The 25139-nt window shown below is 40.9% G+C and overlaps 1 long non-coding RNA gene across 1 annotated transcript; it reads right to left on the reverse strand.

Moving 5' to 3' along the window:
- Positions 1–21985: 21985 nt before the first annotated feature.
- Positions 21986–23162, reverse strand: LOC122012222. Its single transcript, XR_006120163.1, has 4 exons — positions 22838–23162; positions 22566–22658; positions 22361–22489; positions 21986–22046 (listed from the first exon to the last, which is right to left on the reverse strand). It is a non-coding gene; the product is annotated as an uncharacterized LOC122012222 (long non-coding RNA).
- Between the last annotated feature and the right edge of the window lie 1977 nt (positions 23163–25139).

The raw sequence follows: 25139 nt of genomic DNA on the forward strand, positions 1-25139 counted from the left end.
CATATCCATCATGGATATGCTAGGATTTAACCTAGAAACTGAATTTTTCATATTATTCACAAATAACGTGAATAACGACGTGGAATTAGGGTTCTTCCATGCTGAAAAAATCGAATGCAGAAACCCGTGAATTCAGGTCAGTCGAGTACTAATTGATTGGTGAGAAGCACTAATCAATTGATGAGCGTAAAATTGAGCACAGAATGACTCCAAATCGATTGGTGGGTTCAATCGATACACACCAATCGATTGTCATAAGGAGTCAATCAACTGTTAAGCCCAGAGTTGTGTACAGAATAATCTCGAGTCAATTGGGTAATTCGACTAGTGTTCACCAGTCAATTACCATGAGGAACAATCAATTACTGAACCTAGGGTCATGAACAGAAAATATCAGAATCAATTAGGTAGTTCAACTGGTGTTCATCAATCGATTGCGCACAAGTCCCAATCGATTGATGTTCATAGGGTTGTCCACATAAAGCTTCCAACTCAATTGGCGGGTTCGATTGATTGATATCAATTGATTGTTGTGAGGCAACAATCAATTGTTGTGAATGAACTCAGGAACAGAAGCTTTCCAACTCGACCGGGGAACTCAATTGCTATGGAGCAATCAATTTCCATTCACAGGCAATTAATCGTTGTGCCCTAAACTTGGCACATAAGGAGTATCAATAGTTTGCTTCTGAAGGCAATCAATTGATGAGAGTATTAATTGACTGATAACTGATATCAATCAATTGATATCTAATTATCTGTATTTTCTATAGTTTTTCCTGTATTCTTTTTCGTATTTGATACTTAGTTGAACCAATACTATCGCTAAAATGAGAACTATTGGCTAGGCTTAGGGTATTTAAGTAGATAAATGTATATTCATGCTAAAGATGGTTAGCCCAAAGGAAAACCATTCTTTATACTGGATATATATTTAAGGAAACTCATAAATTAAATTTGGCTTCTAAGTCATACACGTAGTGTGTCAGTCCAAAGGAAGGTTTACTGTGTGGCTGATTATAAGTGTTGTGAATGATACTCAAAAACATAAGCTAACTAATAAAGCTTTTATATAAAGTTAATTATACATATGATATGTCGGCCCAAAAGAAACTATGTTATGCGCCATATGAAGGTCATTATAACTTGTTTAGAGAGTATTACAATCAAATTACATTTTAGTCCAAAGACTTAATGTAATGTTGCACTAGATATCTCATTGAATGCTCATATAGTTGCATGTTTTGATTATTACATTTATGTTACTGCACATCTATAAAGATACATGTTTTGTTTAATAAATTGAGTTATGTTCTTTTCTTTTATTTATATAGCACTCTCAATATCTGCTAATCTAAACAACATCATCATGCTTACTAACACAAAATTTATATAATGGAAAGAGCATATTATGGTACTTATAGGCCGCATGGATCTAAACTTTGCATTAGACATGATTGCCCTACACCTTTATCCATTGAAAGTATTGCAAATCAAAAGATGATTTTTGACAGGTGGAACAATCAAATCACATGGGTCTAATGATCATGAAAATATCAATTTTGGAATCAATTAAGGGCTCGATTACTGAGAATGGGGATGATAAGACCTTTATTAGGGAGTTAGCAAACAAATTCACCTCAAATAAAAAGGTTGAGACTATCACACTTTTTACAAAGTTGGTGTCCATGCGGTATAACAGGAAGGGTAGTATAAAAGAGTACATTATGGAGATATCAAATTTTGTTACAAGACTTAGGACACAGAAGTTACAAATGTCTGAAGACATATTTGTGAACTTTGTCTTAATTCTCTCTGCCTACATAATTCACTCATTTTAAGATTAACTATAATACTTAAAAGGAGAAATTGACACTAAATGAGCTCATATCTCAATGTGTACAGTTTGAAGAGAAATTAAGATATGATTCATCTCATAATGCTCACTTTCGTCCCCATCTCAGTACTCGAACAAGAAAAAGAAAAAAGAATAATAGTAAGAGTAAAGGTAAACAACTTGTAGTGATTGACACTCAGAACATAAGGTGTTGGTGCAATATCCCTGGGTCAGGGTTGACCAGGTTGACTAACTTGATTTGTGTAACGCCCGAAAATTTTCAAATTATTTTTAGAATTATTCTATGATTTTTCTGGGATTTTAGATATTTTTCTGGAATTTTCCGAGTATCGGAAGTAGCAAAAATAATTAGAACCGCAAAATAGCTTAGGCGGGAATCGAACCCGAGACCTATGGTTTCGGGATAATGTTAGTAACCGGTTGAACCCAGCAGGGCCGTGCTGAAAGGAAAGGGAATCAATTATATTTGTAATTGGTTTGGCCGAATTAATTGTTTAGTATAAATAGGAAGATTAATAGGGTGAAAAGTTATTTGGTTTTATTTTCACCGTGACCTATTCCTCTCCACCGAAACCCTCACGCCACCCTTCTCTTCTTCCTCCTTCTCTCGGCGCCCCTCTTCCTCCTCCTTCTCACGGCACCCCAAGCCCAAGGGTCAAGGGAACTCCTTCCGGCGACGACTCCAACACGAAAAAGGTTCTTCTCCGCGAGAGGAACGCGAAGACGTGAGCGGATCGTCGAGAAGATCATCTCCACCGGAATTCTAGCGAATAGAATCATAAGAAATTACGAATAGAAGGTAAGAAACCCCTCACCTGCAGTATAATAGCTTCCGATTGAGTTTTTATGTTTTAGTTAGGATGTATGCAGATTTTTATCGATATCTAGGGTGTATTTAATTCTCTTCGCAGATTAGGGATTTAGTTGAACACCTTTAGATGGGCCGGACACGTTTTCTCTCTTCAGATAGGAGGTTAGACGTTGTTGGGTGCCTAGAAGTGGTCTCCCTAATAGAGAGGAGAGTTAGGGCACACTAAGTGTTCGATAAAATAGCTAGTTTAGTAAAAATGCACCATATGCATCTTCAACAGCTTAGTTAGATACATTAGAAGTATCTATTCAGTATTCTCAGTTTATTACAGCTTATATGGATCAGATATCCAATGGGTGGGCTCCCACAGTCACCTCTAGGTTTAGATAACCTAGCTCTAGGTTCAGATAACCTAGAAACAGCAAAATAAGCAATTAGTAGCTATATTCAGTATTTTATTTTCAGTGGCACTGTACTGGATTAGATATCCATTGGGCTGGGCTCCCATAGTCGGTCCCTAGGTTTAGATAACCTAGTTAACCCTACTAAATTCGGGATTTGCAAACCCGGGTCTAGTTAGGGATGCGTGCATAGCAAGTACAGTTGTCGGGCCCAAACAGCATGATTACTATTTTCACTTATTATGATATTAGCTTTCAAACTCTTAATCTAATCCAGTGATTATAGTTTAAGATCAGTTTTAGCGCAGTTCAGTTTCAGTTCAGTATCATGCTCCAGTTTAGTTTTTCCCTGTGAATATGCATGATAACTTTATGTGCAGTTGTTATACATATTTTTATGTTCAGGTTTAGATATGCCATGATTGTATGCTTATATGCCATGCCATGCTAGTTAATTCAGTATATCCAGCATATGTTTCAAACAGCATGATTTAAAATCATATTTGCATCGTTGCATGTTTTTGTGAGGTAGATGGTTTCTTACTAAGCTTTAAGCTTACAGATACTATTTTTCCTTATACTGCAGATAAAGGTAAAGGAAAGATGGACTAGCAGTGGAGGTTGGAGGTCAATGCAGATCAAGATGTGTGTGGCAGGAACTGGAATAAAAGATCCTTAGGGAGTTAGCAGATTAAGAACTTAGTTTTTGTTTTAAGATACTTTTATACAGTTCTAGTGGTTTTAAATGCTATGAATTAATAAGCTTTGCACTAGATCATGTTAGAATGCTAGTTAATAGGTATTAGAACGTTTTACATGTATTCTATAACTGTTGTGTGATCTTTTAGCACGAACAAGTGTTGAAATCAGAGTTCCAGGGCTGAAATCAGAACCCTGATCGGTCTCCAGAACGATCAGGGCCTGGGCAGTGTCACTGGATCGGTCAGCCGACCGATCCAGACAGATACAGTAGGCTACTGTATCCTCCTGGATCGGTCAGCCGACTGATCCAGCACGATACAGAGAGTTTCGAGTGCCTGGATCGGTCTGCCGACCGATCCAGACATACCTGGATTGGTCTGCCGACCGATCCAGCCACACCTGGATCGGTCTGCCGACCGATCCAGTTGGGAACAGAACGACCGCAGCTCCGATCAATCTGTGGATCGATCGGCAGGTTCGGTAGGTAGTTGGGAAGTTTAGTTTATAGTCCCTAGCTCAGTTGGGATGTCCAGTTTCCCTCCCCTAGCATGTGTACAATTCCTAGGTACACTTAGAACATTCAGATTAGTTTTTTTCAAGATAATAGTTAGCAAAATTTTAAATTAGATCAGCTTTCCGCACAGTATAGTTTAGCATTATTGTAGCGATTCGCCTTACAGCCTAGTAGTAGAAGGCGGGTCGTTACAGAGTGGTATCAGAGCAGTGTTCCATACTTCCTACACACACATCAGCATTGAACCTGCAGCTTCCAAGTAAGAATACCTCTATTTTAATTACGTCTTGCTTTCATGTTTATGGATAATTATAGCATGCTTATATATGATAGCTTTAACATGTTTATAGTAGCTAGTTAAACATGATAGTAGAAATTCTACAAACATGAAAACAATAGTTACTCCAGTATGTTTGTGTTAGTTATGTATGTCCTCTATGTCATTAGAAATGACACGAGGACACCTAGCTAGAAGGACACCAGCTACTGAGCCCCAGCATGAGGCAGGCAGTTCAGTGCCTCCCCCAGACCTTACAGCGCTAGTGGCTCAGTTACAGCAACAGCTAGCTGAACAGCAACAGGAGATAGCCATCCTCAGGACTAATCAGCAGCAGAAGCAAGTCCTCACAGGAGCTAAAGGTCAAGGAGGCTCAGGCACTCAGAAACAGCAAGGCCACATCTCTTATGGCTCTAACTAAAAAGGGAAATCCAGCAACAAGCGCAAACCAGGAAGTTACCCAAAAGGAGGACCAGCCAGCAAGCAGCCCCGATATCCAAAGTGTGCTACTTGTGGGAAATTTCATCCTGGAGTTTGTAGTAAGGGCACACGAGGATGCTTTGAATGTGGACAAGAAGGGCACATGGCTAAGCAGTGCCCAAACAAGACCAATCTTCCTCAGCCACAGCCGATTCAGCACGGAGGCAAGCCAGCTCAGCTACATCAGATGCAGGCCGCTTTAGATGGTCCACACATCAGCTAGGGAAGATTAGAAGCCCCTCCAGCTATGGCGAATGCGAGGATCTACTCACTCACCAGAAAGGACGTAGCCAATGCCTCGACAGTTGTCACATGTTAGATTAGCATTTTTCAGTATAGTGCTACTGTTCTATTTGATACTGGGGCAACCCATTCATATATAGCCAGGATGTTCTCCGAAAAATTAGAAATACCTCCAGAGGTATTCAGTGGTCAGTTTCTGACGGCACTACCTTCAGGAGAGGTCATGGCATCCACGCACTGGCTCAGAGCAGTGCCAGTCATTATAGCAGACAGGGAACTCTTTTGCGATCTGATCCTGCTAGAAATGACTGACTATGACGTCATCCTTGGAATGAACTTTCTGATCAGATACGGTGCTTCCATAGAGTGACGTAAACAGAAAGTCGTATTCCAACCCGAAGCAGAAATACAGTTTGAATACCACGGAGAACCAAAGAGAAAAGCCAGAAAATTTCTCTCAGCAATGAAGGCACAGAAGTTGATGGATTCAGGATGTACGGGGTACCTAGCACATGTAGTCAATACCAGCCAGGACAAGGGCCAACAGCTAGCAGAGGTCCGAGTCGTATGTGACTACCCAGCAGTCTTCCCTGAAGAGTTACCAGGCCTAGCACCAGACAGGGAGATCGACTTTGAGATAGAGCTCATTCCCGGTACAAATCCTATCTCCAAAGCGCCTTATCGTATGGCTCCAGCAGAACTGAAGGAACTTCAGGAGCAACTACAGGAGCTGCTCGACAAGGGTTTCATACGCCCGAGTCACTCGCCATGGGGAGCGCCTGTATTGTTCGTGAAGAAGAAGGATGGAAGCATGCGACTGTGTATAGACTACAGAGCACTGAATCAGGTCACGATCAAGAACAAGTATCCTCTTCCCAGAATAGATGACCTGTTCGACCAGTTAAAGGGAGCAGCAGTGTTCTCTAAGATTGACCTCAGATCAGGATATCACCAAGTCAGGGTCAAGGAGGGTGATATACCGAAGACAGCATTCAGGACCAGATACGGACATTACGAGTTCGTAGTCATGCCTTTTGGCGTGACAAATGCTCCAGCTACATTCATGGATCTCATGAACAGAGTATTCAGGGAGTATTTAGATAAGTTTGTTATTGTGTTTATCGATGACATTCTTATCTATTCAGGAACTCAGGAAGAACATTCAGAGCACCTGAAACTAGTATTGCAGACCCTTCAGCAGAACCAGCTATACGCCAAGTTCACGAAATGTGAATTTTGGTTAGATCAGGTGTCCTTCCTGGGTCACATCATCTCAAAGGATGGTATTATGGTAGATCCCAGCAAGATAGAAGCAGTAAGTAACTGGAAGAGACCTAAGAACGCCAGCGAAATCAGGAGCTTTCTGGGATTAGCAGGATATTACAGGAAGTTTGTAGAGGACTTCTCCAGGGTAGCCTCCCCACTGACAGCTCTTACCAGAAAGAACAGGAAATTTCAGTGGACAGAGGACTGTGAGAACAGCTTCAGCGAGCTAAAAAGGAGGTTGACCAGTGCTCCCATTTTGGCTCTACCAGACGACACCAGCGGCTTTGACATCTATAGTGATGCCTCTAAGTTGGGACTAGGAGCAGTACTGATGCAAAATGGCAAGGTGATCGCCTATGCCTCCAGACAACTCAAGGATTATGAGAAGAATTACCCTACTCATGACCTTGAGCTGGCAGCAGTAGTGTTCGCTCTCAAAATTTGGAGACATTACTTATATGGAGCTCAGTGCAGAGTGTATACAGATCATCAGAGTCTGAAGTATTTCATGATCTGAACATGCGACAGCGCAGGTGGCTTGAGCTGGTCAAGGACTATGATGTAGACATCCTCTACCATCCAGGGAAAGCCAATAAGGTAGCAGATGCACTTAGCAGAAAATCCAGTGCTACCTTATTATCTCTTACAACCATGTCACCGCCCCTACAGAAGGAGATCGTAGATTTCGGTCTCGAACTCATCGTTGGACAGCTCTCTACTATGACCTTAGAGTCCACCTTGCTTGGTGATATTCAGTCAGCTCAGGAGCAGGACCCTGAAATTCAGAAAATCAAGCAAGGGCTAGCAGAATCAGAGAGTAGAGAATTCAGAGTGTCCGATAGAGGGGTGTTGTATTTTGGTGACAGACTCTGTGTTCCAGTTCAGGAGGAGCTACGGAGACAGATTTTAGATGAGGCTCACAGGACTCCCTACGCAATGCATCCAGGTTCCACCAAAATGTATCAGGACCTGAAGAAACATTTTTGGTGGCTCGGGATGAAGCGAGACATCGCCAGATATGTTAGCATCTGCCTCACCTGTCAGAGGGTCAAGGCAGAACATCAGCGGCCAGGAGGAGTTCTGCAGCCTATACAGATTCCAGAATGGAAGTGGGAGGATATCTCTATGGACTTCATAGTGGCTCTACCCAGAACCACGAATGGTTTTGATGCCATCTGGGTAATAGTCGACAGGTTGACTAAATCAGCCCACTTTGTAGCTATCAAGATATCCTACTCCATGGAGAAGCTAGCTCAGTTGTATCTCCAGGAGATCGTCAGACTTCATGGAGTCCCACGTACCATTATTTCAGACCGAGACAGCAGATTTACATCACACTTCTGGGAGTGTGTACAGTCAGCATTGGGCACGAAGTTAAAGTTCAGCACAGCATTCCATCCTCAGACAGATGGTCAGACAGAGCGAGTAAATCAGGTACTCGAAGATATGCTCCGAGCATGTGCCCTAGATTTCAAAGGAAGTTGGTGCAAATATCTGAGTCTAGCAGAATTTGCATACAATAATAGCTATCAGGCCACTATCGGCATGGCACCTTATGAGGCTCTCTATGGGCGGAGGTGTAGATCTCCAATCTGCTGGTATGAGAGTGGTGAACAGAAAGAACTAGAGCTTCAGACAGATCTAGTAGCAGATACCACAGCAGCTATACAGCAGATCCGCCAGAGGATAGAGACAGCTCAGAGCCGCCAGAAGAGCTATGCTGATACACGGCGCAGACCCTTAGAATTTTCAGTTGGGGATTCAGTGTTCCTCAGAGTAGCTCCCATGAAGGGAGTAATGCGTTTTAGGAAGAAGGGCAAGCTGGCTCCCAGATATGTGGGACCATACCTTATCAGCAGAAGAGTGGGCAAGGTAGCATATGAGCTAGAGCTACCCCAGGAAATGTCAGCTGTCCACAATGTATTTCATGTCTCTATGCTGAAGAAGCATACCCCAGATGCCACCCAGGTGATTGAGCCCCAGTCGGTACAGATCCGCGAAGACCTCAGCTATGATAGTCGGCCTATTCAGATAATAGATCGAGCAGTTAAGAAATTACGGAAGAAGGAAGTACCATTAGTCAAAGTCATTTGGCACAGTCACACAGCAGAAGAGGCAACTTGGGAGACAGAAGCCAGCATGAGACTATTCTAAGTTCGAGGACGAACTTTTTATAAGGTATGGGGAGTTATAACGCCCGAAAATTCTCAAATTATTTTTAGAATTATTCTATGATTTTTCTGGGATTTTTAGATATTTTTCCAGAATTTTCCGAGTATCGGAAGTAGCAAAAATAATTAGAACCGCAAAATAGCTTAGGCGGGAATCGAACCCGAGACCTATGGTTTCGGGATAATGTTAGTAACCGGTTGAACCCAGCAGGGCCGTGCTGAAAGGAAAGGGAATCAATTATATTTGTAATTGGTTTGGCCGAATTAATTGTTTAGTATAAATAGGAAGATTAATAGGGTGAAGAGTTATTTGATTTTATTTTCACCGTGACCTATTCCTCTCCACCGAAACCCTCACGCCACCCTTCTCTTCTTCCTCCTTCTCTCGGCGCCCCTCTTCCTCCTCCTTCTCACGGCACCCCAAGCCCAAGGGTCAAGGGAACTCCTTCCGGCGACGACTCCAACACGAAAAAGGTTCTTCTCCGCGAGAGGAACGCGAAGACGTGAGCGGATCGTCGAGAAGATCATCTCCACCGGAATTCTAGCGAATAGAATCGTAAGAAATTACGAATAGGAGGTAAGAAACCCCTCACCTGTAGTATAATAGCTTCCGATTGAGTTTTTATGTTTTAGTTAGGATGTATGCAGATTTTTATCGATATCTAGGGTGTATTTAATTCTCTTCGCAGATTAGGGATTTAGTTGAACACCTTTAGATGGGCCGGACACGTTTTCTCTCTTCAGATAGGAGGTTAGACATTGTCGGGTGCCTAGAGGTGGTCTCCCTAATAGAGAGGAGAGTTAGGGCACACTAAGTGTTCGATAAAATAGCTAGTTTAGTAAAAATGCACCATATGGATCTTCAACAGCTTAGTTAGATACATTAGAAGTATCTATTTAGTATTCTCAGTTTATTACAGCTTATATGGATCAGATATCCAATGGGTGGGCTCCCACAGTCGCCTCTAGGTTTAGATAACCTAGCTCTAGGTTCAGATAACCTAGAAACAGCAAAATAAGCAATTAGTAGCTATATTCAGTATTTTATTTTCAGTGGCACTGTACTGGATTAGATATCCATTGGGCTGGGCTCCCATAGTCGGTCCCTAGGTTTAGATAACCTAGTTAACCCTACTAAATTCGGGATTTGCAAACCCGGGTCTAGTTAGGGATGCGCGCATAGCAAGTACAGTTGTCGGGCCCAAACAGCATGATTACTATTTTCACTTATTATGATATTAGCTTTCAAACTCTTAATCTAATCCAGTGATTATAGTTTAAGATCAGTTTTAGCGTAGTTCAGTTTCAGTTCAGTATCATGCTCCAGTTTAGTTTTTCCCTGTGAATGTGCATGATAACTTTATGTGCAGTTGTTATACATATTTTTATGTTCAGGTTTAGATATGCCATGATTGTATGCTTATATGCCATGCCATGCTAGTTAATTCAGTATATCCAGCATATGTTTCAAACAGCATGATTTAAAATCATATTTGCATCGTTGCATGTTTTTGTGAGGTAGATGGTTTCTTACTAAGCTTTAAGCTTACAGATACTATTTTTCCTTATACTGCAGATAAAGGTAAAGGAAAGATGGACTAGCAGTGGAGGTTGGAGGTCAATGCAGATCAAGATGTGTGTGGCAGGAACTGGAATAAAAGATCCTTAGGGAGTTAGCAGATTAAGAACTTAGTTTTTGTTTTAAGATACTTTTATACAGTTCTAGTGGTTTTAAATGCTATGAATTAATAAGCTTTGCACTAGATCATGTTAGAATGCTAGTTAATAGGTATTAGAACGTTTTACATGTATTCTATAACTGTTGTGTGATGTTTTAGCACGAACAAGTGTTGAAATCAGAGTTCCAGGGCTGAAATCAGAACCCTGATCGGTCTCCAGACCGATCAGGGCCTGGGCAGTGTCACTGGATCGGTCAGCCGACCGATCTAGACAGATACAGTAGGCTACTGTATCCTCCTGGATCGGTCAGCCGACCGATCCAGCACGATACAGTAGTGTTCCAGAGAGTTTCGGGTGCCTGGATCGGTCTGCCGACCGATCCAGCCACACCTGGATCGGTCTGCCGACCGATCCAGTTGGGAACAGAATGACCGCAGCTCCGATCGATCTGTGGATCGATCGGCAGGTTCGGTAGGTAGTTGGGAAGTTTAGTTTATAGTCCCTAGCTCAGTTGGGATGTCCAGTTTCCCTCCCCTAGCATGTGTACAATTCCTAGGTACACTTAGAACATTCAGATTAGTTTTTTTCAAGATAATAGTTAGCAAAATTTTAAATTAGATCAGCTTTCCGCACAGTATAGTTTAGCATTATTGTAGCGATTCGCCTTACAGCCTAGTAGTAGAAGGCGGGTCGTTACAATTTGGGTTTGATGTTTGACAATATATGGAGATTGCAGGAGCAATCGTCCGATTGAGGATATTGTTGGTGCAATTCTTCTTTGATTAAGGTTTGACCAGTTTAATGTGAAGAAGAGTCAAGTAGGTCAAAGTTGACCGGATACTTGACTGAGAAAGTCCTAACTGAATGTTAGGCAAAGGAAGTCTTAGTAAGTGAAGCCAGACAGTTGAAAATCCTGGTGAGTGAAGTCAGGTGAAAAACCTAGTGAATGAAACTAGGTAGTTGGGAAATCCTAGTGAGTGAAGTTAGGTGAAAGTCCTAGTGAGTGAAGCTAGCCAGATGGAAAATCCTAGTGAGTGAAGGTAGGTAGATAGAAAGACCTGGTGAGTGAAGCCAGACATGTGGAAATCCAAGTGGGTTAATGTTGACCTGACACCTGGTGTTGGGAAGTCCAAGTAGGTCAAAGGAGTGACCGGATACTTGACACAAGGAAATCTAGATGGGTCAAAGGTGACGGGACATCTGGTGGAAAGAAGTCCAAGTGAGTTATGGAGGATCGGATGCTTGGCATGAGACGATAAGTCCAAGTGAGTCAAGGTTGATCGATCACTTGGCATGAGGAGAAAAGTCCAAGTGGGTCAAAGGATTGACCGAACACTTGGTGAAGAAGTTTCAACAGGTCACGATTGACCAGATGTTGGATTTGGTAACCCTTGAGCTTGAGTTAAGCAAGTCAAGGGTGCTCAATCAATCAGTCGATTGATTGAACCGAAGTCCAATCGATCAGCCGATCGATTGGGAGAGTGCTACGATAAACAGTAGCCCAATCGACTGGTCGATCGATTGGGAGTCTGAATCGTGAGCACAGAAGCTTCCCCAATCGATCAGCCGATCGATTGGGACCAAAATTCTCGCACGACGTGAGGAAGGCTGAATCGATCGGGCGATCGATTCAGGCCTTTTCTAGCAGAGCACAGAGGCGCTCTGAATCAATCAACTGATCGATTCAAGCCTCCCCCAATCGATTGACCAATCGATTGAGATATGATCGTTGCACAAGAAGCGAGCGATGGATGACTGCGATTACGTAGATGTGACATGACAATCGATTGGGAGCCCTAGAAGCGCAGAGTATAAAGCCATGGTGAGCTTTCTTCTTCAGATCTCTTGAGGCAGTGCCTACATGATCTTCTCCAACACTCTCCGCCAGTTCTTGGAAGCTCTTGGGGACAAGTGTTGCTACACTTCCAAGGTTCAAGAGGTATTCTTCAACAACAAGGTCAAGCAAGAAGAGGTTTTCTTTTGTATACTTATATTTCCTTTTTGCGTGTGTTGTATCTTGTTGTGTGAGTGTTGTACGAGGTTTCTCCACCTCTGGTAGTTATTGAGAAGGAGTGTTTTTCATAGTGGAGAGTGTGTCGTGTGTGGATCCTTGGATTAGTCACATCTTCTTGAGGTGGATACCAAGTAAATCCTTGTGTTAGCATTGTAAGTATTGCTTCGAGTCCTATCTGCTACATATCATCATCATAAAGCAAGCAAACCAAGTGCGACCAGTTGTTCACCCCCCCTCTAGCTACAAATTAATTGTTGGTTAAACCTAGGAAAATGTACCGGTTCCACTGTAAAAAAATTTTTGTACAAGTGTCGAACATTTCCTTAAATAACCTATTGTATTCTTTAGAAGTTAAATAAGAAATCGCAGACGGAACTTAACATCATTGATTCTAAATTTAACTTATCTATTCTTAATGGTTTAGATTTGAATCGCAAGCGGAACTTAACACTATTGATTCAAATCTACCTAGGTTATTAATTCCATAAATATTAATTTCCAAAATTGGCTTCCAGAACTGTATGGCGAGGCACATGGCCTTCTTGGATATGGGAGCAACCACCACCGCCTAGGCAAAGCCTTTAAGGAAAGCTAATATTTATTTCCTTAAATAACTCTAGGTTAACCAAAAGGAACAATCGAATCACAAATTCGAAAAAGAAGAAAAACAGAAAATCGAAAAATAAATTCGATAAACTAGATCTAATTGCCTCTTGTATTTAGAATTCATACAAAGAAAAATAACTAGTATGATGCGGAAGAAAAATACTAGGTATACCTTCTCTTTGTAAGCTAATGACCTCGAGATCTTCTGCCATATTTCTCGCCTCGCCTTGGACGTCGTGTGGGTAACGATCCTCCAAGATGAACACCACCCAAAAGCTTCCTCCTTCTTCTAAAATCCGGCCACCACCATCACCAAGGAGAAGAGAGCAAAGGGAGAGGAAGAAGGGAGAGGGCCGACCACCAAGAGATCACCCAAGCAAAAGAATAAGAGTTATGTCTCATAAAGCCCCCTCACCCCTTCTTTTATATTACTTGCCCAAGGCAAATAAGGAAAAACCTTTTACAAAAAAATAAAATCATCCAAGAATTTTTCCTTTTCCCTTTTTATTTTTCCTTTTCTTTCCTCTTGATTGAATCAATCACCAATCAATGGTTATGATCAATCCTATTTGGTTTAGGATTGAATTTGGTTTAATCCTATTGGCCGACCCTTGCTTAGGCACCAAGCAAGGTGGCCGGCCACAATTAAAAGGAAAGGAAAAATAATTTTTAAAAATTTTACAAGAAGAAATCCTCTTATAAAATTTACAAGCTCTCTTTCCTAAAGTATGAGTTAAAAAAGGAAAGTTTCTAAAAATTAAAACCTTGTTTCAAAATTTAAAAACTCTCTTATAAAATTTCCTTTTTTAACATGGTGATAGAATGTTTAAATTTTAAAACTTCTTTTCCTTTTTTTTCTTAAACCATAAGGATGGTTAAAAAAGGAAAGTTTTAAAATCTTTTAAACTCTCTATTTAAACATGTGGCCTAATTCAAATAAGGAAAGTTTTAAAAATTAAAATCTCTCTTTTAAAACTTATAGTTTTCTACAAAGAGAAGATTTTAAAAAATTTAAAACAACCCTCCATTTTTGAATTATTATGGCCGGCCCCTACAAGCTTGGTCACCAAGCTATAGGGTCGGCCCCTTTCAAGAGGATGTGGCCGGCCATTGCTTGGTCACCAAGCAATGGTCCGACCCCCTTCTTGGACACCAAGAAAGTCTTACATTTGGATGGACTTGAGGTTATAATGAGGCTACGACATGGACCTAGAGGAGAAATTGGTTTTGGCCTTCCGATGAGCTTGAGTATCCCGTGTTCGCCCCGAACACACAACTCAAGTTCATCGATAATAACTCATTCCACTAGAGAGTTATTACCGCACTACCGCACCAATCCCAAATTACATTATGGGCTCCTTCTTATCATGAGTGTGTTAGTCTCCTTGTGTTTAAGATTATGAATGCCCACTAATTAAGTAAGTTACTGACAACTCACTTAATTAATATCTAGCTCCAAGAGTAGTACCACTCAACTTTATTATCATGTCGGACTAGGTCCACCTGCAGGGTTTAACATGGCAATCCTTATGAGCTCCTCTTGGAGACATTCTCAACCTAGATAACTAGGACACAGATTCCTTCTATAATTAACAACACACACTATAAGTAATATCATTTCCCAACTTATCGGGCATATTGATTTATCGAGCTAAACCTCACCCTTTGATAAATCAAAGAAATAAATATTAAATATATGTGCTTGTTATTATATTAGGATTAAGAGCACACACTTCCATAATAACTAAGGTTTAGTTCTTTTACTAAGTCAGTACAAAAAGAACATACCTAAATGATCCTACTTAATACACTTAAAGTGTATTAGTATAATTTATTAGTCAAGATAAACTAATACTTAATTACACTATAACTATACTGATAGTTTGTTCCTTTCTATCTTAGTCGCGAGCAACTGTTTATAATTTATAGAGAGCCGACAACATGTTCTTCTGAGTGTGACACCACACTCCATGTTGTCTACTATATAAATTAATTGAAATTTACATTTAATAAATAAATGCATATATTGACCAATGTGATTCTTTTACTTTAACAAATAAATGTTTACAAAAACTAGGCTTTTAGTATACACTCTAACAATCTCCCACTTATACTAAAAGTCTAAGCTACCATATCTGTTGCCTTACATCTGATTCTCATCCCCTCCACATGCCGATCAAAAGCTTTCGCCGGAAGGGCCTTTGTGAAAGGATCTGCTAGGTTATCTTCTGATGCAATCTTGGCGACGACAACTTCTCCTCGCTTGACGATGTCTCGTATCAGGTGGTACTTGCACTCTATATGTTTACTTACTTTATGGGCTCGTGGTTCCTTCGAGTTTGCAACTGCACCGCTATTATCACAATAAATTGTGATGATCTTGGGCAAACCAGGAATCACATCTAAGTCCATTAAAAAGTTCCTGAGCCATACAGTTTCTTTTGCTGCCTCAGAGGCTGCAACATACTCAGCTTCCATGGTTGAGTCTGAGACGCATTTCTGCTTAACACTCCTCCATGCAATCACTCCACCTCCTAGAGTAAACACATAGCTTGATGTTGACTTACTATTGTCCCTATCTGATTGGAAGTCCGAATCTGTGTGACCCACAGGGAGCAACTCGTCTGCTTAGTAAACTAGCATATAATCTCTAGTCCTTCTCAGATACTTCAATATATGTTTTACCGCAGTCCAATGTCCCTGTCCAGGGTTACTCTGATATCTGCTGACCATGCCCACGGTAAAACAGATATCAGGTCTCGTACACAGCATTGCATACATAAGACTTCCTACAGCTGAAGCATAAGGAACTGTCTTCATGTCCTCAATCTCCTTTGATGTCTTCGGAGACATCTCTTTAGATAAGGCTACTCCATGCCTAAAAGGTAAGAAACCTTTCTTAGAGTTCTGCATGCTAAAACGAGCAAGGACTGTATCTATATATGAAGTTTGGGATAGACACAATATTCTTTTCTTGCGATCCCTTATAACTTTGATCCCAAGAATGTGTGCACAATCTCCTAAGTCCTTCATATCAAATTATTTGGACAACCATACCCTTACGTCCGATAATACCTTGACATTGTTGCCAATTAACAAAATATCATCTACGTATAGTACAAGAAATACCACAACGTTTCCATTACACTTCTTGTATACACAAGACTTATCTGGTAACTAAATCCATAAGATTGGATTATTTCATTAAACCGGATAAACCAAGACTTTGAAGCTTTACTTCAATCTATAGACTGATTGAGCTTACATACTAGATGCTCTTTGCCCTTTGCAATGAACCTCTCTGGTTGCTTTATATGGATGTATTCTTCAAGACTTCCATAAAGAAAAGCTGTCTTGACATCCATTTGCCTAATCTCATAGTCTATATGAGCAGCAATAGATAAAAGAATCCGGATAGATTTAAGCATGACTACCGATAAAAGGTTTCCCTTTTTCAACAAGCCTTGCTTTGAAAGTTTCCACTTTCCCATCTATCCCTTTTTCTATTGTAGACTTATTTTCACCCAATGGCTTTTACACTATTTGGTGATTCTATAAGCTCCCATATTTTATTAGAATACTAAATTCTATTTCTATATTCATCGCTCTTTGCCAAGATGCTGCATCTTAATCTTGGAGTGCTTCGTCATATGTCTGGGGATTGGGTTCATGTTGACCAGGGATAAAGTCCAAAGGCTCTCCCAAAACATGACTCTTTTAGGTTGCATAACAACCCTCCCACTACGACGAGGCACTATCTATAATTGTATATCATTTATGATACGTGTTGCAGTTTCTTGTGATATTTCATCTTGTACAGTTGGTACTAGATTAGACATGTCCTTTGTTACTTTCTTAAGAACTTATGGGCTTGTGGTTCATTATATAGTCCTCTTCTAAAAATCAGTCATTGATGCTAACAATGACCTTCTGATTTTAAAGACTATAAATCTACTTTCGTTTATCTAGGATAACCCACAAACAAGTGAACTCCTGTCCAACTTATCATTGTCTCTCTTCAACATATGTGCTGGACTACCCGAATCCGAATATGCTTCAAAATAGGCTTACACCTATTTAGCAATTCTATATGAGTAAAGAGTTCTGACTTGAAAGGTACTATGTTCACTTTCGTTTTCAGAGTATATCCTTAAAACAAATTTGGTAATTTTCTAAATAACTCATCATCATTCTAATTATTCCATAAGAGCCTTATACCTTCTTTCTACTACACCATTCTGTTGGGATGTACCAAGTGCAGTTAGTTGGGATTGAATCCCTACTTCTGATAAGTGACTCCTAAATTCTCCCAAGAGATATTTGCTACTACAATCTCACCGTAGTGTCTCGATATTTTTACTTTGACATTTCTCCGCATCAGCCTCGTACTCTTTGAACTAATCAAAGCACTTAGACTTGCGGTGTATCAAGTAAATCTATCTATGTCTCGAATAGTTATCTATAAAATAGATAAACTATTTGAAACTACCTCTTGTCTGGATAGTCATAGGACCACACAAATCAGAATGAACCAATTCCATTGTATCTTTGGCTCCATATCCCTTAGACTTAAAATCTTTTTGGTTATTTTTCCTTCCAAATAAAACTCGCAGGTTGGAAAGATTTCCACTACCAATGAACCCAAGAGTTCATTGGTTATTATCCTTTGAATCCTACTCAAGTTAATATAACCTAACCTTGGATGCCAAAAAATATGATTGGTTCATTTCCGAATGTTACTTTCTCTTAAAGTTAGAAAATGTGTTATTAATTTCTATTTATTGCATCGTGGGAGTTATTGGATTATAAATTACCATCCAACGTACCAGAATAGATATCTTTCCTATTTTCTCGATAACAACTTTGTTATCAAAATAGACACAATATTTATTCTTTAAATAGTTTAGAAACTGAAATAAATTTCTTTCTAAACTTGGTACTTAAAAGCAATTTCTTAAAATCCATGTTTTATTTCTATCAAAGGATAAACATCTCCCACTGCAACAGCTGCTACTTTTACAGCAATGCCCATGTGGACGGTGATTTATATAGTTGTCGGATTTTCTGGAACCCCTGCAATGAATTGCAGACATAATCAGTGGTTCATGTATCTACACACCAGGTATCGGTAGATAACACCACTAAAAATGTTTCAACAACTAATAAAATACACCGTTATTGTTCTCAGTTCTGAGAGGACAGTCTACCTTAATGTCCTAGTTTTCCAATCATTACAATTGGGACTACTAAGTCTATTCTATAGTATAACAACTAGGGGATTGACTAACATTTGAAATCCTAAGAATCACAAAAATATTTGGTCAAAACCAACATCTCAAAATCCCCGTGAATTTTGTATGCCACGTTAGTGTGGACGTATACAAATTCTAAAAGGAGATTTCATCCATTAATTTTATTATCTCGTCAACCTATGATAAATAAAATTAATAGTTGGTCTGTCTTTGATCAAATATTTGGTCAAGACTCTAAATTTAAAATAATATTGATTCCTCTAACAATACTATTTAAATTTACCAACACCTCAAAACACCGTGAATTTTGCATGTCACGTTAGTGTGGACGTATACAAAATCATCATTTGTAAGAGTAGGGTTTTACCCATTAACTATCTTGTCAACCTAACTGTATGACAAATAAAATTATCTCAAACACCGTTAATTTTGTATGCCACGTTAGTATGGACGTATACAAAATCAATCATTTGTAAGAGGGGTTTTAACCCATTAATTTTATTATCTTGTCACCCTAGTTTTATGACAAATTAATAGTTGGTTTCCCTTTGGTCACACAAGTGATAGCAGTGACTCCGTTAGGGAGGATACTATTAAATGTGTCTAAGTGTATACCATTACTCGATACTAAGTCCATTAAATAGAATTGTGCCCCTTCAGTTGGAGATCACACATATCCTAAATAACTTCCTATAACCATCCATTAAGGAAGTTTGATCTAGTGATCCGCAAACAAACTCATCCGTTGTGGAGGGAGGCACTCAGAGCCAACACGCAAGCTTGTTGCATCACTTACAAACCCTCATACTAATCCCTCTCCCACTTAGTTATTTAAAGTGAGGAATTTTAAACTATCCTAGCATACATCACATGCATACACACACATCATAGTAAATAAAAGCAATAAATATGTAAATTATTTTCCAACTATTATAGCATTTTCATCACTGTCCTCCGTGTGCTCCAACCCTAGCTGCTGCCTTCTTTAGCCACCGCCATCGGGTCAAGTCGTCGCATCCATCTTGCTTCTTATTCCGCTGCGCCTCTGGTGCTCCATAAGTACCACGCCTCACAAGAATCTGATCCGCGACAAATATAGAATTTTACATATATCGATCCTATATTCCATAAATGGAATGTACATGTATTCTAGATCGAACAAAAAATGCAAAATCCTAATAACTAATACAACTCCTGCTGTATTTAATTTTACAATCATGCACACACAATTAAATGCCCTTGACATGTCCAAGGGTCCAATCACACACAATAAAAATATGTCATAATAGTTGGAGCCTACAACCACAAAGTTAACACATCCTACTATTATCCTACCTAAATTATGTATGACATGTGCATAACCTATTTGAATTCTAAAAATACACAAAGGCAAACCCTAGCTCTGATACCAATTGTTGGTTAAACCTAGGAAAATGTACCGGTTCCACTGTACAAAAATTTTTGTACAAGTGTCAAACCTTTCCTTAAATAACCTATTGTGTTCTTTAGAAGTTAAATAAGAAATCGCAGACGAAACTTAACATCATTGATTCCAAATTTAACTTATCTGTTCTTAATGGTTTAAATTTGAATCGCAAGTGGAACTTAACACTATTGATTCAAATCTACCTAGGTTATTAATTCCATAAATATTAATTTCCAAAATTGGCTTCCAGGACTGCATGGCGAGGCACATGGCCTTCTTGGATATGGGAGCAACCACCACCACCTAAGCAAAGCCTTTTAAGGAAAGCTAATATTTATTTCCTTAAATAACTCTAGGTTAACCAAAAGGAACAATCGAATCACAAATTCGAAAAAGAAAAAAAACAGAAAATCAAAAAATAAATTCGATAAACTAGATCTAATTGCCTCTTGTATTTAGAATTCATACAAAGAAAAATAACTAGTATAATGCGGAAGAAAAATACTAGTTATACCTTCTCTTTGTAAGCTAATGACCTCGAGATCTTCTGCCGTATTCCTCGCCTCGCATTGGACGTCGTGTGGGCGACGATCCTCCAAGATGAACACCACCCAAAAGCTTCCTCCTTCTTCTTCTAAAATCCGGCCACCACCATCACCAAGGAGAAGAGAGCAAAGGGAGAGGAAGAAGGGAGAGGGCCGACCACCAAGAGATCACCCAAGCAAAAGAATAAGAGTTATGTCTCATGAAGCCCCCTCACCCTGTCACGCCCCAGGTAGTCCCTGTCCGAAGAAATTTCGGCAACATCTCCCCTGTACGGGTGACAATATGAAGCTCAGTATACATATATCAATACCTCGGCCACACTCAGCCGGAACAATACAGACAAATAGTAAAACAATCCACGCAGTTATATTCAATATTTCTACATAGATATAATATGAACAATCCACGCAGTTATATAAAGAAAAGATGATATAGAAATCAACGAAGATATACGTACACATCCTACTCCACTACAACGAAGAAACGAAAATCCACGAAGTAATGAAATGTTCGCAGCGGAAAACAAAAGTAGTAAACCCAATGTGCGTCATAAAGTCCACAATACAAAACCCACATCACAAGTATATAAGATGCAAAAACAGACACAGAAAATCCTCGCGATAAAGGGGCTAGCTGGAATCTCTCGACGGCCTCGACACGAAAAATAGAATAACGGGGTGAGTTGAAGAACTCAGTAATCCAATAGATATATGCAGTAACATATAACTACGAGTAATATCCTAAGGTACAGTCTCTAAACCATAGGACCTACGATCAGTCTCCTAACAATATAACGGTGTCATGGTGAATAAAGCAGAATGAGTAACGAGCATGTAATACGGTTTATAGCAAGAATAATAAGAAATGCATAACTAAATGTACTCACTGCGAGGCTTGGGCGAATGGCGACATGAGATAAAGATAGTCGAACAAATCTGCATGTATCCTGTATGGATGTCAATCATACGATCACCCAAGTCATCGTCAATATGCAACAATCACAATAAATGCGATACATGCGTATGATGCGATATGGCGGTCACCCCGGCCATCAGTATCTCACTGATGGTGAGACCGCGTGGGTAGGGCGTGACACGTGCACTCTGCCGTCACTACCCAAGAGTGACCGAGTGGACGGGATGTCTGTCGGAGTACACCTATCCTCCTACCTCAAACATAGTGAGGGCGCGCAATCCCGGTACGCGATGGCGGGGAGGGATCCCTGCCTGCTACTACGCTGAGCACCCCGGCGGTGCACCACCGAGCAACCCGCCATACACAGAGTGTTGTGCCACTACCCACGCAGTGGACACGTTGTGCCGGCCGACCAGCTCAACAATAATGGAGTCGTCATCGCCAGACGGCGTACGATCATGCGGTATGGTGCGTCGCTCTGAATGTCATACGCGTATCCCCTCCATATCGTATGTGCGAAAAGGTACGCGGATATATATGAGATATAAACAACATGAATCCAACAATATATAACAAGTATCTCCAGCATCTAATCATGGGTGGATAGGCACTATAAGTAATCATAACCACGAACACATATACACATGGTAAGAGATAAAAGTAAACCAGACTAATGTAAAGCATCTAACAGTAGAAGCATGTGATAGGTATCAACTAAGCTAAGACCAGGGAAGAAATAAATCTACCACCTATCACTAGTAACTATATATAAACTATACATATCATAAGACAGTATCAAAAGATAAGTCAAAGGGTACCCGCCTCAAATAGGAGGTACTATCACGCCAAATCCAAAGTCGAGACGGCCGTCTCGAATCAGAGTCCTGTGTCAACAAACAATATATGTACTTTATTTAGCTAAATCAAATGAATAGCTAAATAAAATCCCTAAACTAAATTAGGGCAAAACCCTAATCAACACAACCTAAATCTACCTAATAAAATCTAACGGTCAATTAGGATTAGTTATCTAATCCCTAATCTCCCATTTAGATTAGAAATCCAATAGTAGACTAGGGTTAATTACTTTAACCCTAATCATTCCATTAGACTAATTCTAAACGATTAAATCTAATCACAAACCCAATTCGAAACATAATCTAATTCAACAGCATGTAACAAAATCCCTACACCTTACCTCGAATCTCAGCTGCTGTTGATGCTGGATCACTGATGGATGGGTGGCTGCCAAACCAAAAACAAACAACCTCACAACCTACATAACTTCTCTGCTGGATACACCTCATAACCACAGAACCTAACCTTACTGGATCAATCGAATCAAAATAAGAAGATCACAATTCAACCAAGCATTCCAAATTCAAACAATCACCTCCTCTTACCTCCAATCTGAGACTTCAATCGGCAACAATGAGAAGTCCAAGATCTGATCAGAACAGAACCTCACTCTTCTTCTCCAATCCTGTAACCTCAATCTACAGCAAAGAAGAGAAGATGCCAAAATCTGATCAAGAGGAAAAAGGAAGGGATCCGACACTTTCCTCAATCCAAGCAAGAAGGATTTACCAGAACAAAACCCTAATCTGGCGAAATCTGTGAATCAATCACGGATCCGGCGATGAATCAAGAGGAAAGAAGAGTTTCAATGGCTTACCCTTTGAAGCCCTAATTGCTCTTCCACACCGGCGATCGGGTGGCACGGCTCCGCAAGGTAGATGGCGAAGGCTAGGGTTCGGATCTCCTTTCAACTCCACCGAGAGGTTGCCCGCGCAGAGGCGATGATCCGGAAGGAAACGCGACCTCCAAACTAGCTGGATCGATGGAGGAGATGGGGTGCTCAGCCGCCGGCAATCACTTCCCCGGATGACGTCGTCGGCGTCGGAGAAGAGAAAGGCTAGGGCAGAGGAAAGGGGCGCGTGATCAAAGGGGATCGGGGAAGAAGAGAGGGTCGGGCTCGGGTGGAGAGGGCAGAATGGAATCGGCGTTTTGGGGAAGAAAATAAAGAGAAAAGGAAATATATATTAAAACATTTCCTCACTTAATCGGGTATCCCAAATAGGCTTTAATTCGAACCTGAAATTGATCCCCTCAAAACCTGTCTTACGAGCTCAAAAAAATTCCCAGAAAATTTCTAAAAATTCCGGAAAAATTTTATAAGGATATTTCTCAAATAACCCTATTTATTTAAATTTTCTGAGATCTCACATCCTCCCCTACTAATAAAAATTTGGTCTCCAAATTTCGCTATAACCAACAGCAAACACTAGAATATAACCAAACGGTATAAATACTGAAAGGAACTCTAACCCACATACCTCACGCAAAAAGATGAGGGTATCGAGCTCGGATCGTATCCTCGAGCTCCCATGTAGCCTCCTCGTCAGAATGATGTTGCCATCCGACTTTAACCAGTCTGACAGTCTTGTTCCGTAGCTGACGCTCCCTGTGGTCCAGAATCCGCACCGGAACCTCCTCGTAAGTAACATCAGGCTGAATAGGAACAGATATATCTGACAGAACATGTGCCGGATCGGATACGTATCTCCTCAGCATAGATACATGAAATACATCGTGAATGCCAGCTAGAGATGGTGGTAGCGCCAGACGGTAAGCTACTGCTCCAATCCTCTCCAAGATCTGGAATGGTCCAATATATCGGGGAGCTAGCTTACCTCGGAGACCAAATCTCTTCACCCCCTTCGTGGGTGAAACTCTAAGAAATACATGATCACCAATGGAGAACTCCAGGGGTCTCCGTCTCTGATCAGCATAACTCTTCTGACGGTCCTGAGCCTCTGACATCCTCCGTCTGATAGTGCGAACTAACTCTGCATCCTGCTGAGCTCTCTGAGGTCCTATCATTTGGGCCTCCCAACCTCTTCCGGAGGATGGGTGTCAAGAGCCTACCATACAACGCCTCAGCGAATGCCATCTGGATAGCCGAATGATATTGTTGTAGGCGAACTCCACTAATGGCAGGTGGTCCTCCCAACTGCCTCCGAAGTCCATGACACAAGACCTCAGCAAGTCCTCCAATGTCTGAATAGTCCGCTCTGACTGCCCATCTGTCTGCGGATGGAATGCCGTACTGAAACGAAGTTGTGTGCCCAAGGCCTGCTGCAGACTCTGCCAGAATCGGGACGTGAACCGTGGGTCTCTATCAGATATAATGCTCAACGGAACTCCATGCAATCTGATAATCTCTCGACAGTATAACTCAGCTAATCGATCCAGAGAATCAGTCTTCCGGATCGCTAAAAAGTGTGCGGATTTGGTTAATCGGTCAACGATTACCCAAATCGCATCATGGCATCGACGAGTCCTAGGCAACCCAACCACGAAATCCATGGTAATGTGCTCCCACTTCCACTCAGGAATAGGGATCCTCTGAAGTAATCCAGCAGGTCTCTGGTGCTCAGCCTTCACCTGCTGACAGACAAGACATCTGGCTACAAACTCCACGATGTCTTTCTTCATACCGTTCCACCAATAGGAACGCCTCAAATCACGATACATACGGGTCCCACTTGGGTGGATAGCAAATCTAGAACGATGCGCCTCCTGAAGTAACTCCTCCATGACCGGGTGAGACTGAGGTACACATAATCTACCTCGGAAATAAACAATCCCCTCGTCGTCTCGTGTAAACTCAGTCTGCTGTCCGGAAGCTATCTGGCTATCTGATCTCCGGCCTGGGCCTCTCGAATCCTCATCACGATCGCGATTGAGCAACCATGGTAACAAGAATACCTGCCTCGTCTGGCTCCTCGCCTCAAGGCCCAACTCGCGAATCCACAGATCAAGTCTGATCAGAACTCGATGACAAGCTAAAGTCCCTCTGGACTTCCGCTGATCATCGACCACATTAGCTTTACCAGGATGGTAGCTAATAGTACAATCATAATCCTTCAGAACTCCATCCATCTCCTCGGTCGATAGAGTTTCTACAGGTAAAA

This window comes from Zingiber officinale, chromosome 1A (genome assembly GCF_018446385.1).
Source record: "Zingiber officinale cultivar Zhangliang chromosome 1A, Zo_v1.1, whole genome shotgun sequence".
Classification (NCBI taxonomy): Eukaryota; Viridiplantae; Streptophyta; class Magnoliopsida; order Zingiberales; family Zingiberaceae; genus Zingiber; species Zingiber officinale.